The 16,721-nt window shown below is 35.2% G+C and overlaps 1 non-coding gene across 1 annotated transcript; it reads left to right on the top strand.

Annotated features, from left to right (window-relative positions):
• Positions 1-794: 794 nt before the first annotated feature.
• On the top strand, positions 795-901 carry LOC126698002 (small nucleolar RNA R71). Its single transcript, XR_007646364.1, has one exon. It is a non-coding gene; the product is annotated as a small nucleolar RNA R71 (small nucleolar RNA).
• Positions 902-16,721: the final 15,820 nt, after the last annotated feature.

Here is a 16,721-nt window from a genome sequence, read left to right as displayed (position 1 = left end):
TATAGATAAGATGACCAATTGGCCATCAGAAGGCTATCCACTAATTATATTATTTGTGGGGAAAGGCTTTACAGAAGATCATATGATGGAATTCACCTCCTTTGTGTGACTGCCAAGGAAGCACAGCAAATAATTGAAGAGGTTCATGAGTCAAGTTATGGACCACATATGAATGCACACATGTTGTCATGAAAGGTAATGATACAAGGTTATTACTGGACTACCATGGAAGTGGACTGCGCAGCTCATGTTCGCAAGTGCCATCAATGTCAAATCCAAGGAGATTTGAAGCACATGCCACCTACGCCATTGCATACCATGACTTCACCCTAGCCGTTTTCTACATAGGGAATAGATATTATTAGGAAAATTCACCCAATAGCCTCCAATGGCCATGAATTCATACTTGTTGCTATAGATTACTTCACTAAATGGGTGGAAGCTACCTCATACAAGGTTTTGAACTCAAAGAAAGTTGCTTAGTTGCTTAGTTTATTCAAACTAATATCATTTGTAGACCATACTCAAGGTGAGGAGAGAGCCGCACTGGAGGCTAGCAGGGCCGAGGCTAGCAGCAAGGCTGATGACTTAGCATTGGAGCTAGAATAGGTGAGATCCTATATTCACTCCACTTTGAGCATGGAGTATGGGTGAGAGGGCGATGAGCTTGGTGAGCCGCAGCTGCCTCATCAAGATCTTTATTTAAAAATTCTCCATTGCACATCATCTCTACAAATTGGTGCATCTTTGGAGTTAAACTTTCATAGAAAAAGCTAATTATACGCCAAGTTTCATAGCCATGATGTGGACAAGTATTAAGCAAATCTTTAAATCTTTCCCAACATTGATAAAATGTCTCATTATCTTTTTGTGAAAAATTTATTATTTGTCTTTTAAGTGCATTAGTCCTATGAATTGGAATTTAAAAATAAAATAAAAAAAAACCCACAGTTTGCATCTCTTGCCAAGTACCAATTGACCTAGGTCTCAAAGAATTAGGCCAAGTATTTTCCTTGTCTTTAAGAGAAAAAGGGAACAATTTCAACCTAATGGTCTCTTCATTACATGATTGGTCATGGAAGGTAGAACATACCTCCTCAAATTCCTTAAAGTGAAGGTAAGGATTTTCAGAATCTAAGCCATGAAATTTAGGAAGTAATGAAATCATACCGGGCTTAAAATTAAAACTATTTGCATTAGTTGGAAAAATGATGCATGATGGTACACTACTCCTAGTAGGTTGCAAATAATCCCTGAGAGTTCTAATGGGTTGGTGAGCATGGAAGTTTTCATTATTTAAATTATTCTCATAACCATGATTACTCTCTAAGTCCACCATGATATCAAGTGTATCAAAATGTGTGAAAGAATCAGATAAATTGCTAAACAAATTATTAAACTCAATTCTAACCAAGCGATTATCACTATCACGACATCAAACACGCATGCAATAGTAAAGCAAGAAAGAAAAAGAAAAAGAAAAGAAAACAAAACAAAACAAATACTTTTAACAATAAAAAGAAGTAAAAAATAAAAGAAAAACTCTAAAAGAAAACTAAACTACTTAAAAAGAAAAGAGTTGGAGAGATATTACCAAATATGTGAAGAAATTTAATGCCAAAAACCTCTCCAAACAAAGTGGAACGCTTCTTTAATCGCCTATTCCTTAGCAATGGCACTAAAAACTTGCAGCGACTTAAATAATACTCCCAAGTGCAGGATTGTCGTGAAGTAATAACTCGGTAAATCCGAGGTCGAATCCACAAGGAAAAGGGAACTGATTAGCAAACCACAAGAGAATAAAACTAAAATAATATAGTTTAATTGAAGAGATTTTTGATGGTTTAGTAAAGTGAATTTAAATTGAGAGAAAATAACAATATATTAAGGTGCTAAGGTTTAGGGATCCACACACAACATCTATTGGTAGTCTTTGTTGGAAAAACCAGTTTTGCATCTCATATAAAACCCACAGCAGAAGCAACACAAGGATCTACTTCATTCATGAGAGATAACATGTAACCTTGAATTCTAGAACAAAGAAAAGAAAACGTACCTTGATGTAGTGAGATTCAAAAACAAAACTTGAGAATACCTTCAATATTCATCCCAATTCCATATGGTGCCCAAAATGAGTGGTCTCTCAATCAGTTCTTGTGTATGTTGATTTTCCTTATGAAAAATGTATTTTTCAAATTCTATAGAGAAAAACTATTTTCTCTTCTTTTAATCATACGTACGTTTTAACTGCCTTTGGCAGTTACTTTATTTAATTACTCTTATTAAATAAAAACTAATTATCTAATTGGGTTAGCCTTTTGGGCCAGCCCAATTGGGCTTAAGTATGTGGATGGGGATGGGACCAAAGGGACTAATAAGGCTCTAGCTCCAATGGGCCTCGGATTTATCTGTCAACTCTTGACAAACCCAAAGTTACCATTAATTATATAACAAGTACCACTATGGAAATATAATTGCACTCTAGATCTTATGAATAAATTCTTTCCCAAGATTCTAATATGATATCATTGGCCCCTCCATGAAATATCCATAGTGAATAAAGTCATAATAAACTGTCACTTTGTAAACAACTATTTTATTCCTTGAGTACCCAACTTAATATTTTAGTTATTCATATTTATGAAATCTAATTTCATACAATATGAACTTTAGTAACTCTTTACTAAAGTGGCCAGTCCTGAATAACCTGTTCCCATTAAACTTATCTCAAGGGAATATTTCGTGTCTCTATAAAAAGATATTATGGATTCTATCTTGAGAATATGTATTTTCTCAACACTACTTGTGATTGACCAACATATTGAGATTTTGACTGTTAAACTAGATCTCACTTTTGATATATCAAAGTAACCTACATTTTATGATCGAGTTTACTATCCTCTCAGGATTGAGAGTCTATAAAATTAGAAGTCATGAGATTAATTATTCATGTGATAGTTGTTAATTGAATAATTAATCTCACAGCGGTCCAGTTCAATATGTCTTACACACTTAAGACATATCAACACATCAACCAGAAGTCTCCACTTTCATGATCAAGACAAACCATCTTAGTTGATGTATTACAGTCTTCACAAATGAAACACCCAATTTCATCACTGACTACGAACTATATTTTGAGTTTACAAGGAACTTGTAATTTATATCTTCTGTGACTAAATCATATAAATCACATACAATGCATTTCAAGGACTATGATAATGTCCCATTAGTTCATTTATAAATGGTCTCATATAATTAAACAATTTAATTACTTATAACATGCCAATAAATTGGATTTTATGGCACAAACCCGAACAGTCTTAATAAAATTTATTTTATAACTCAACTAAAATTCATACAAAAGATGATCTTAGTCAGATGATTTAACAATAAAAACTCAAGAATTAATTGTCAAAGATAGTTTCATGAAATTGATTGATTTTAGGCAAAACAAAACTAGTAAATTAGTTTGCAAGGAATACTTAGTATTTAACATGCCCGGAGCCTACGATAAACCAAAGAATTATACAAAACTAAACATTTTTCTAGATGAGTATATCAATCAAAAACATAATAACATAAGCATTAAAACCATAAAATAATTATTAAGAACATACCAATAAACGATTGGGTTTCACCCCTTTCCTTAGCAAAGCCTCTAGGAAGCCATAACACAAATAAAACTCTAAAAATTGTAAAGACACTTTAAGAAAACCTAAATTACATTCTGTGGAATCTCCCTCCTTAATTTTTCCCTAAAGAACCTTTAAATACATCAAGGGATCCTATTACAAGCTGAATTCCTGTTTGGAGAAAATCCCAGGTTTTTGGGCTTCACTTAACAGACGTTTTCGGCCCATTTCAAAATTCGGACTTTTGGTAAACTACAAAGTTGTATCCTTTTAAGTTAAATTTCTAGCCCAACTTGAATAATCTTGAGTGGATATCTGAGCCGAATGTTATGCTTCAAATACTAATTGGTGCACAGGCTGGAATCCTAATTTGAATTGGACTTGAATTTGGTGCAAATTTCCTTTGATTCCTTGCTCCAATTGGACTCATATTTAATTGGGTTGGCCTTTTTGACTTCATCATGGCCTTAGTAAAAGTAAAGTCCATTAGCTTTTTTCTTTGCACAAATCTACTTATTTAATTTCATTTTCCTACAAAAGACAAATTCACACATTAAAATTCAATTAATTACAAAATTGATTATTCAGTATTATTCCAAAACCAACTATAAAATGCATGAATTGACTCAAAATAAGTATGATAATTCTTTCTAATAATGATATAAATATGCAAAATTAAGCTATTATCCAAAAACTTGTTGTGACTTAAATAATGCTCCCAAGTGCAGGATTATCATGAAGTAATAACTCGGTAAGTTCAAGGTCAAATCCACAAGGAAAAGGGAATTGATTAGCAAACCACAAGAGAATAAAACTAAAATAATAAAGTTTAAATATTTTTGATGGTTTAGTAAAGTTAATTTAAATTGAGAGAAAATAACAATATATTGAGACGCTAAGGTTTAGGGATCCACATACAACACATCTATTAGTAGTCTTAACAATATTTATTTTATAACTCAACTAAATTTCATATGAAGGATGATCTAACTCGGGTAATTTAACAATAAAAACTCAAGAATTAATTGTCTAAGGTAGTTTCCTGAAATTGATTGATTTTAGGCAAAACAAAACTAGTGAATTAGTTCGCAGGGAATACTAAGCATTTAACGTGCCCGGAGTCCATGATAAATCAAAGAATTATACAAAACTAAACACTTTTCTCTATGAGTAAATCAATTAAAAATAATAATAACATAAGCATTAAAACCATAAAATAATTGTTAAGAACATACCAATAAACGGTTGGGTTTCACTCCTTACCTTAGCAAGGCTTCTAGTAAGCCATAACACAAATAAAACTCTAAAAACTATAAAGAATCTTTAAGAAAACCTAAATTACGTTCTACTGCCGATCGGCATTTCCTGAATGCCAATTGGCACCTAGTCCCCCTGTGGGCATTTCGGCTAATTTTGTATTTTGTGCACATTTTTGGTCCGTTTTGCCTCCATTTTTGCACTCCAAAAGGGAGTTGTGCAATGAAATTCCTCAGAAGTTCACATTGATCGTCAAACTAGGGCATTTGGCAAAAAAAAAGAAAAAAAAGAAAAGGAAATTAACCAACTCAAAATTTTTCAAAATTATGCATTCATTTTCTAAACTAGGGGCATTCGGCCATTCCTAATCCCCTTTTCTAAAACAAATCAAATCAATCATCTCTTTTCCTTAAAAAGAAGAAAGAAAAAAAAAATTCAAAGAAATCATCATGCATAAATTTTCAAACTAGGGGCATTCAGTAATGCCTCATTCAGGTGGGCACAATCAAATCAAAAGTGGTCAGATAAGTTCAAATTGTACACTACAAATCTTCATCAGGTGAATTCTAAACTTGTCTCATCTAAATCCTAGCAAGGCTAAAGTCATCTAAGGACAAGGAGCTAAAAGTGGAAATTAATTCAAATTATCTGACTAAGGAATATTTTGGTCTCTTGCAAGAAAATTAAAATACAAGTCAAGCATCATTCGGACTTCAAGTCTGCCTATGGGAAGATCTTCTAGACCAACCCCTAGTAGAACCACCCTTTGTGTCTCCTTCTCACTCTTGACTTGAATAAAATCAAGATTCTTGTTGCTTGTTCTGAAATTAAAGGTTTCTGATTCTTTCTTCCAAAGATTTTGTGTTGGCCTCAGCGTTCACAATTTGATTACTCTACAAAATCATTAAATAAAGGTGTTCAGTTCATTACTATGAATTTCAAGCAAAAATTAGTAAGGGAGTGTCATCCTTTACCTAATTCACTTCATTAAGCACATATTGGGAAGACTGCATGCATGCCACTAGCTACAAGCCTCCAATCATCTGAATGCTTTCTTCCACAAGATCAACACCCACCTGGAGCATAAGGCCACAAATTTAGAAACAACTGAATAGACAAAGATTGAGACAAGAGATTAAAGAATTTGGAAATGTACCAAGCCAATCCAAGGGACATTTGAGGTATACTCTAGCCATTCTAGATCCACAAAGCTGAAAGATCCATCAGAATTCATTACCTTATATTACCATGTCAAGAAATGGGGATATGTCTCCATGAAAGAACTAGAAGGACCACCAACATTGCTAGAAGGAGGACTCTCACCTCTAGAAGATGAAGCCTAAAAATGCAACATTCAGAAATTTTCACAAAAGGAAAAACAAAGAAAATGAAAGATGATGATGTGAGTCATGATGCAAATTGATTTGGAAAAGAAAGAAAGTCACCGATGCTCCTGAGATGTCAACTAAGCAACACTGCAAGTGAGCCTGGACAAATTCAAGATAGTCTCTTGGTACCTTGGGAACAGTGCGGCCAATCTAAGCACGAGCAATTTCTTTATTAGTCAGAAGAACTACTAGCCGAATAGAAGGACAAGGATGGGCAGGAATCGTTTCAAGAGGGTATATGTGTTGAACCTGAGCCAGTACCCGGTCAACAAGATACCAATACCTCCCATGGCCACATTCGAACAACACCTGACATTTATTCAACACCTGACCTCACGCACACTCATCATGCTCCTCACATCCAAGCCAAGGATTTAAGGACATCTAAACATCACAAAGAACCCAAAAAAAAGTCATACCCAAACAAAGAAAAAAAAACAAAAAAAATAAAATAAAAATAAAAAACTCACCTCATTGGCATCTAAGCCATCAATCACCATCCGCCAAGCCTGCAAAGAATGCTTGGGAGGTGTTGACAGACGATACTTAGGCATCTAGCAAAGATACCTTAGAAACATATCATCAACATCTTCCAAAAGTTGTGGACCAACCCCAAAATATTCATACATCCAAACCTGCGGAAAAAAAATAGTACGCATCAATAATAACACAAATAATCTTTGCAAAAAAACACCTGACTAAGAATTTAAATCTCACCTATCAAACAAATGGTGCCCCTCCTAAGCTTAAAAGACTACGCCGAGAAAGTTGAGTCATAAAGTGCAAAAGGGTCGCATAAGTCATGCCACCCCAATCATAATTTTTTATCCAACTAATATCCCTCAAACTCCACAAGTAACGTAAACTCACAGTGCTCCCAAGTCAGGACACAAGAACAATTCCAATGAAAAGAAGCATAAACATCCAGGTGCCAGTTGCCACGGTCTCACATTTGTCAATATTGGAATACAGCCACATTAAGGACACATTGTTGTTGCTGACTCGTGGAGGGATCACACCCAAAAAGCTCATAATCTCCGCTAGTGAAATGGAATCATTACCCTCAATTCTCTCACTGCCTAGTTTCAAGCCAGTAATGGTTGAAAAGACATACAGTCTCAACATCACCTCACTAATTCGAGAAAAATGAAAGGTACAAGTGGTATCCCAGAATCACTCTGACAATGTGACAAGCAGCTAAACATCCTTGTACTCAGTGGTGTCATAATCCAACAGAGCTTGGAAGAAGGTTTTGAAGCTGGCTTCGTTGATGAAATTTCTAATGTATGGAGATAATGCCGCCCACCTAGGTTTTAGTAACCGTAGACTACCCCGACTCTTGAGATTCTACAATTAACCAAAATATCCCACATGAGAAACATAAACAAACAACAACAACACACACACACACACACACACACAAAGACAAAAGGAGCTTAGCCAATCGTCATCATGACTTCCACAAAAGTACCCTGTTCCAAAAATACTTACCTCAAAATCCCAATAAACAAATAAAGATGCCCCTCAAAAAAATTAGCTGCAACACCCTAACAATACCCCAATCAACCAAAATAAAATCCTTCATCTCCATAAAATCATTCAAAAATCACTCAAACATATACCCATGAAAAACAATACCCAAAGAAAATTCCATACCCATGAAAAATAATACCCACAAAGAAAATTCCATACCCATGAAAAGTAATACCTAAAGAAAATTCCATACCTATGAAAAATAATACCCAAAGAAAATTTCATACCCATGAAATAATACCCACAAAAAATTTACATACCCATGAGAAATAATGCCCAAACATCCCAACAAAATTTTCATACCCATATAAAATGAGCTTTCCCAATTTTGTCTACATATCAAATTCACAATCAATCAAAAATTGACCAAAAATCATATCCAACAAAAAATTCAACCAATGACCAACATTGTCCAAACTTCACAATACCCAACACCTTAACAATTCAAAAATGTCCCAAAATCAGAAATGACCACACAATGATTTCCATCCAAATCATATAATATCCAAAAAAAAAAAAAAAAAAACCACAAGAGCAAATGACAACAAAGATAACAATGCCCACCACAAAGTTCCCAACAAAACAAGAGATCAACAAATTTACCAACAAAAAACAAAAAATGAGCTCACCTTGTAAGAAAGTTGGTCTAGAAGGAAATGCCATGGAGATGCAAAGAGAAAAAAATGCAAATGGGTTTCAAAAATGGGTTTTTCAAGGATACTTAAAAGCTCAAAGATTTGAAGAAATATTCAAGGGAATGGTAGAAATAGAGCTTAGAAGCTTGAAGAAGTGATTTTCTAAGAAAAAAATGGTGTGGGAAAAGAGAAAATGCAAGGGGAATAGAGTTTGGAATAGTAACAATGGAGGAAGAGGAAGGAAGAAGAAGTAAAAAAGATGAAGGAGTAATGTTGATATCATATTTGTCCGCCCTCGATTTGTGTGTTGGACCTCGAAAAATCCAAAAAATATTATTTTCTTCCCATGGGGCTGTGAGAACATCTAGAATGACGTGGCGCACCCCGTTTGGACAACGAAGCACCCAAAGTGTCTTTTTTCAACTAAAATGACCAAAATGCCCCTAGTTAACCTAGGGTTGAACGAAGGTCAAACAAGGTCAAAATCCACAAAAAATAACACCTTTCATATATTTTTTCATCAAACTTGAGCTTCTCGGAGATTTTTAGCCACCTTGGCCAAATTTGACCCAAAGTTGACTCCGAGTGGGCCCAAAAACCCTAATTTTGATCCGGCCGTCGGAATAGGTTGAAACCAATGTCATTAAGAATATTATCAAATTCTTATTCCAACGACTATTCATAGGTCAAAATCGGAGTTAGAACGGCCGAGATATCACGAAAGCTAGGTTAACACACCGATTGACGCACCACTAACTTTTCGGAGCCATAACTTTTGATCTGACTGTTGGCTTTTTGAGTTCCATACCTTTTTAGAAACTGAAAATAAAGATCTTTCCAAGGATGTCAAGATCAACCTGATCAGGCGACTTTTGAGGCCGACAGTCCTTGAAGAGCCGCCAACAACCTTCCAAGGGCCGCCGCCTCGTAACGCATACCGGGGCTATAAATAGCCTCAAGCACCCCTCAGACCAAAAAAGGAACACATTTTTATAAATTTTTGCTCTCTGCCTGGTTTCCTTACATGTTTTTCTCTCTTCAAAACACCAAAAAACACCTGAAAAACACATCAAAGCTTATTGATTCTTCTCTCTTCACCAACAACACAAGGTATTGTTCTCATACCCAATCTTCCTTCCCTTGGTTCTACACTTTGGATTTGGGGTTTAGGGATGTGGATGTAGCTTTTTTAGCTATCATCCACACCTCTAATCTTCTAAATCTTTTCCTAGCATTTATCTTGCTCTTTTTGCTTGAATAACATGATTTATTGCTTTTTTTTAGCATGTTTCTTGCTTTATTTGTGTTTCAAGCTTAAATTTCTTTGTTGTTATGTCTTATGCCATATTTTGTGCTTAGATCTATGTTCTCACATGTTCATATGTTTAGATCTACATGCTTAGGGTTTTATGCCATGTTTTTCTATGTTTTGTTCCTCTTTTTGCTCTATGTTGATGATAGGGTTACATGCTTACATGCTTGATATCATGTCTATGGTTATTTCTTGCTTAGATCTACATGTCTGTATGCATGCTCTATGCTCTTATGCCTATATCTGATTCTTCGCATGCTTGTATGCTTGGATTCATGTCCTTCCATGTCTATATGCTAGATTTCTATATGTTTACATGCATGTTTCTATGCCTATATGCCTATATCTGTTCTTCCACATGCTTGTATGCTTGGATTCATGTCCTTCCATGTGCTTATGCACTCCATGCCATGTTTGTGCACCTAGACCTAGGCTATGTTTGCCATGCTATGTGCTATTGTTGACCTTTTGTTGCTTTATCTTTCTTTCTTGTATTTTGGCCTAATGGTTAGGACCTGATCTAGACCCTATGGTCTTTGTCATCGTCCATACACCTTGGCCCATATCAAAGGGTTTGGATCATCCTATTTTCACGTCTATGTTTGCTTGCTTTGATGCTTTATGCTTGTGTTGGCCTCTCTTGTTCTAGGCTTTGTCACACTTGACGCCCTTAGCAGGCGTGTGGTTACATCCGACGCCCATGAGGCCTTGTTTGGATGCAACCACTTGGGATGCATTGCCATGATGCCGGTTGCTTTGTGCATAGCTTCCCCCTTTTCCACTTCGTGCAATGATATGTTTGTCATGCTTGTTTGTGCCACCCGTTGGCTTTATATGCATCTTTACACGCTTGCTTACATGTCCGTGCATGAGTCTTGCTTGCTAGTGTGTCATCCATGCTTCAACACAATGAAGTTATGGACATTCGATCCAAACCTACATTTGTCCTTTGCGGACACCACCTTTTGTTTGCTTTCCTACTTGTTTACGTTCTCGCTTATTTGCTTGCTTTCTTGTTTGTTTGCTTGCCATGTCTATCCTGCTTATCTACTTTATGCCTCTTTCATATGCTCTTTGCATCTTTTCCTTCCATTGCTCGTTTGCTGGTTTCTTGTCTTTGCTTTTGCTTGTATACACATGGAGCGAGGATGCTTAGAGCTAGGGCATAGTCTCCCAAGCGCAAGTAAAAAGGGCGCGGACGCGAGCATGTAGAGATAAGTCAAGCGGCTGTGTTCAGTAGGTTTAGGAGTTTAGCCTTTCCCTTTTGTTATGTACTCTTTTAAACCCCTTCCTTCCTCCTCCCTTACTCTTTTAGATGGTTTGTATTAGGTATATCATGCCTTTTACCATTCGTCCTCATCTCTAAAGTATAGTGACCTCTATTTACTTTCTTGCACCTATATTTTGGGCCATGCTTTAGGGATGTAGGCATTTACTTTCCTATCTGTGTGCTTGCATTGTGCATGATGTATGTATATATACCTGCTCCCCCCGTTTCGGTGTGATCGTCACAGTCCATGTCACCTAAGGCAAAGTGATACCTAATTTCCACTGTGAAAGTAAGGTGATACATCGCCGGATTTTCATCGTGGAAATCTGGTGCTCGGCTTAAATGCCACAAGAAAGCATAGATTGGGACCATGCCCTTTCAAAAGCCAAACGTTAAAGCCCCCATGTATGCAAAGCCCCAAAAGTCAATGCCAAAATCATGTTTTTACTACCAATTTCAGAAAATTAAGGTTTTATCAAAACAAATGACTATTCTTGGACAGGCGTTGTGGGGTGCCTAGCACCTTCCCCACACATAACCAAACTTCCAGAACTAAGAATCCAGATTTTTTGCCATCCACATTAGATTAGGAAAAATGCCCTTTTTCTTAACCTAGGATCGGTAATAAAATCAACTAGAAATAGGTGACCAATCACACCTTAGAAAAACCCAATGATTAGTGGCGACTCCACTTACCTTTAGTAATTCCTTAAAATTTGGCCTAGATTCCTGCCATAACGCCAAAGGTAGACTTACCTTCCTCCACCGAGAGAGAGAGCACCCGAAGCTCCGCACAAACCACGTCACACACTACACACACGCAGTACTACGATAGAGAGAGGCCCTCCAACGGGGCCCCCACGCGCGCGAGAGCGTCGCCATGGCGGTTGGTCGAATGAAGGCCCACGACGGCAGTTTTCCGCCCCAATTAAGGCCGAGCGTCGTCAAGTAAAACAATAAAAGGGGGCCAAAATTTAAGCCCCCCTTGACCCTTTTTACTTGAGTTCGTCAACTTAGGTTTGACCGAGTTGACTCGGTCAAACTTGAGTTAACTCATCCATTAAAAAATAAAAATGATAATGAAATGAAGAAAAATGAGTGAAAAAAAAAATGATGAATGAAAACATGAGTGAAAAAAAAAAGATGAATGAAAAGATGAGTGAATAAAAATAAATAAATAAAAATGATGAATAAAAAAATGAATAAAATGAAATGAAAAATTGAAAAAGAAATTTTTTTGATAAAAGACGTGGGAAAAATGGTCTTTAAAGTTTTTAAAAATGATTTCAAAATTTGTGAGATCAATTTTGTTGAAAAAAAAAAGAATTTCATAAGGATAAAATTGATCATTTTCAGTGAAACAAAAGGAATGGAAAATTCCCTAAATTGAGCAGATAAAGTCTCAATCATCAAAATTCTATTTTGATTTTTTATTACAAATTTTCAAATCAAGACAAATATAGTTCTCAATCGCCTTCGGATTTTCAGATTGAGCCGAATATAGTCGCCTCCAGATTTTCAGATTAAAGCGAATAAAGTTCTCAGTCACCTCCAGATTTTTAGACTGAGCCGAATATAGTCGCCTCCAGATTTTCAGATTAAAGCGAATAAAGTTCTTAGTCACCTCCAGATTTTTAGACCAAGCTGAATATAGTTCTTAGTCGCTTTCAGATTTTTAGACCGAGCCGAATATAGTTCTCAGTCACCTCCAGATCTTCAAATTAGGCAAATAAAATTCTTAGTCTACTTTCAAATTAGGCAAATATAGTTCTCAGTCTACTTCTAGATCGGGCGAATACAGCTCCTGGTTACCTTACTTCAGATTAGGCGAATATAGTTCTCAATCTACTTCCAGATTAGGCGAATATAATTCCTGGTCATCTCATTCCAGATTGGGCGAATATAGTTCCTAGTCATCTCATTCCAAATCAAGCTAATATAGTTCTCGATTGCCTCATCAACATTCAAGATTTTATCCAGGTTTATCAATTATCAAGTAGATTAGGTGTCCATAGTACTCATTTTTTGTAAAACAATAAAACACTAGTTCTACATCCAAAGGTTCTAGGTTCGAGGGCTAGGAAATCCTTGAAAAGTCAACCTTGATTAAATCATGGTTGCTAAAATCAGTGTCTTTGTTTTACATTGACATTCACTTTTTAAGTTTTGTCAATGATGGGCATTCTGTAGACACTTGATTTTGCACCCATAATTTCATTTTGGAATATGACAAAAATGACCATTTCAAATATCCAAAAATCATAACTGCATTACATGCATTAAATCATTCATTGCATATCATAAAAATGATTTAGAAAGATACCACAAGATCAAGTTTTCACAGTCTGCATGCATTGTCTGAGGGTGAAGCTGCTCACATGTGATTAATTGGAATTAATTCTGATTGGTTAAACAATTAAGATTAATTAAATAATTGTATGATTGGTTGTTGGTTTTTATCAAAAATAGGCTTGGTGGCATAGGAATAAAATGGATAATAAGATAACAATAGAATTATTGATAATTAAGTCTTTTTAGAATATTTATCTATTAGATAATTATTGTTTTAAGGACTTGATTATCAAAATAAAAGGGATTTATTTGGGAATACGAGTTAAAAATACATCCAAGTGCAATTCCTGACTTATAAAACCCCTAAAAAAAAAAGTCCAAATCAAGCAAAAGTTGGGAATTGGGTTCAGCACTTGAAAATGCCAATTGGCACTCTTGGAGTGCCGATCGGCACATGGTAAGTGTCGATCGGCATTTTCCTTTTGAATTGGAGCATCTTAGGAAAGGAAGACATGTCCATTTCTACCAAAAAATTATGTCCAAGGAGATGGAACTGAAAATTTTCAATTCCATGTTTAACTGCAAGAATTTCTTTGAAAGTAGAGTGGTAGTGATCGGCACTTGCCATGTGCCGATCAACACTTCCCTAGTGTCAATTGGCACAGCTTCGAGGCCTAGCCTAGAAACATTCTAATCAAGATAAAATACATCCATTTCGAATTTTTAGGGATAAGAATTCGACCTAATTCGTATCTAATCCAACCTAGCTTATTTTCTAAGCACCAAACCTCTATAAATAGGAAACTAAAATTAGAAATTAGGACCCCTTTTTTTTCTGACTCCTCTCTCCTTTTACGTTAAAGAAATTATGGAAGCTTTGCTTTAAGAATTTCTTTTCTGTTAAGAGGCTTCACTTAAATCCTTAGAAATTCATTCTCTTTGATCTCTAGGATAGTTCTCTATTTGTGGAATACGTTCATGCAAGTATGATTCTAACTTTACATTCCATAACATGATTTTATTTTAATTTCAAAAACATGCTCTTATCTATGCTTTATTTTCCATGAATGTGATGTTGTTTTTTGTGTTTAAATAACCGTGTAGGTCATATGTTATTGCATACTCTAATTCTTGCTTTTGAAAAATTCACATGAGTAGTTGATGAACATGCCTAGATCTAGGGTTAAATTTCTTCCTAAGAAATTAGATCTACAAGAGAATCCGTGTTTCTTTAAAAACTAAAATCATATCCGCATTTTTCTCCATGTTTTTCAAAACTAAAATCAATTCTACATTTTTCTCCATGTTTCTTTTTCAAAACTAAAATCCGATCTGCATTTTTATCCGTGTTTCTTTTTCAAAACTAAAACCAGATCTGTATTTATAAAATCTTATCTTTATTTTATTTATAAAATCTAATCTGTATTTTGTTTATAAAATCTTATCTGTATTTTGTTTATAAAATTTGGTCTGTTTTTTAATAAAAATCTTATCTGCATTTTTTTACAAAATGTATTTTGCATTTTTCAAAACAAAATCTGACCTTTCTTTTAAAAAGTAAAAACCAGATTTCCATTTTTTCACATAAAATTGGTGTGTATATATATATATATATATTTACATTTACATTTAAAAAATCTAAACCAGATCTGAATTTTTATTAAAAAATCATTCTTTTTCTTTTATGGTAACTCAGTTTTGAATTTTTCCCCAAGCATTCTCATCAAACCTTTTTTACACAAAATAAAGTTGCAAATCTAAGGTTCTTAAATAGCATTTTAACCCTAGGTCTAGGATTTGACATGTCATTTTTTGTACATCATTTGACATTCTGAATATGGGTATTTAATGGTCATTTAAAGTCTAGAAGACCAGATTCTGTCTAGGCAGGGTAGGTGCCTAACACCTTCCCATCCTGTAACTTAGCCCTTAAATCTTATAATCTTAGGTTGGTGGATTTAGTGTCTTATTTTATTTTGGGTAGATTGTAACTAGGAAACAAGATTTTGTATTTTTCCTTTTTTTTACTAGATTCTACCTAGGAATCAAAGCAGTGTAAAGTTCTTTCTACCAAGATGTAATTATTTCCAATTAATGAGACTGCATACTATTCAATATATATATATATATATATATATATATTATAGTTTGTAAAGTTTTCTTATTTTGCTTATAAAATAAATTGCAACTCCATATAATTCTGAAAAGGGAAGGTGCCGATGCCTACACCCTTTTCAAAGAGCACCCAAAATTTTCCCGGTCTCTCACACCCCTATTTTGTGGTGAAGGTAGTCTTGGTCATATCCCTTGAAGCCATCTTGATTTGGTTGCATCCCGAGAAACCATCCATGAAAGACATTAAGGCATTACTAATTGTGTTGTCCACTAAGATATCGATGTGAGGAAGAGGGAAGTCATCCTTATGGCAAGCTTTGTTCAAATCCCTAAAATCCACACACATTCTTACCTTCCCTTCTTTCTTAGGTACGGGCACAACATTGGCTATCCACTCGGCTTGGTGTACGGGTTTGATGAACCCTACATTCACTTGCTTGGTGACCTCTTCTTTGATCTTTAGAAGCCATTCAGTTCTCATATGCCTCAAATTTTGTTTGATGAGCACCATGTAAGCATGAGTGTCAATGTGATGTTGGGCTATCTCAGGATCAATGCTAGGCATATCATCATAGGACCATGCAAATACTTCTTGAAATTCTATGAGCAACTCCTTGAGATCTTTTCTTTCTTTTTCATTTAGGGTTGAGCCAATTTTAATTAAACGTGGATTCTCATCACTGCCCAAATTAAAAGTTTCAAAAATTTGTTCCATAGTTCAATTTTCTTTTCCAGTTGTTTATTAATTTCATTTTCATTTTCAAATTCTTTTGAATCATTTAAATGCAGAATTTCAATATTATGGGACACATCAAAATAAGCAAAATTAGAATTCATCTTATCAAAAATGTTGAAAAGTACATTGAGACTTGTACTACACACTTTCTGTCCCACATTTTTAGAAAACCCAACTCAAGTCCAATTATTAAGTTGCCCCACGACAGCATGATGAAGGTGGAAGGGTCACTTGGCTCATCGTTGGTGATGGCAAACACGTCCCCTTCCATCTTCAGCATAGCCTCCATTGCTTCAGTATCCATGTAATCCACTCAGTCAACTTCTTTTTGAACTTCCTTGATCACCATTGTAAGCTTTTCCTTGAAGGTGAGCTTTTCATTAAAGAATATCTCCCAACCCGGATACACCTTCCATCCTCACCTACCCAAAGTTCGGGAAAGACACAAAAAGGGAAGTCTCCCCTTTCCTTCACAAAGTTTCCATTAAGAGTACCAAAGTTCTTTAGCCACCCATTTTCCTTATTTTCCAAGACCCATATTAGGCATA

The sequence above is a fragment of the Quercus robur genome, chromosome 8 (genome assembly GCF_932294415.1).
Source record: "Quercus robur chromosome 8, dhQueRobu3.1, whole genome shotgun sequence".
NCBI classification, from domain to species: Eukaryota; Viridiplantae; Streptophyta; class Magnoliopsida; order Fagales; family Fagaceae; genus Quercus; species Quercus robur.
This window is presented reverse-complemented; position numbering and strand designations above follow the sequence as displayed.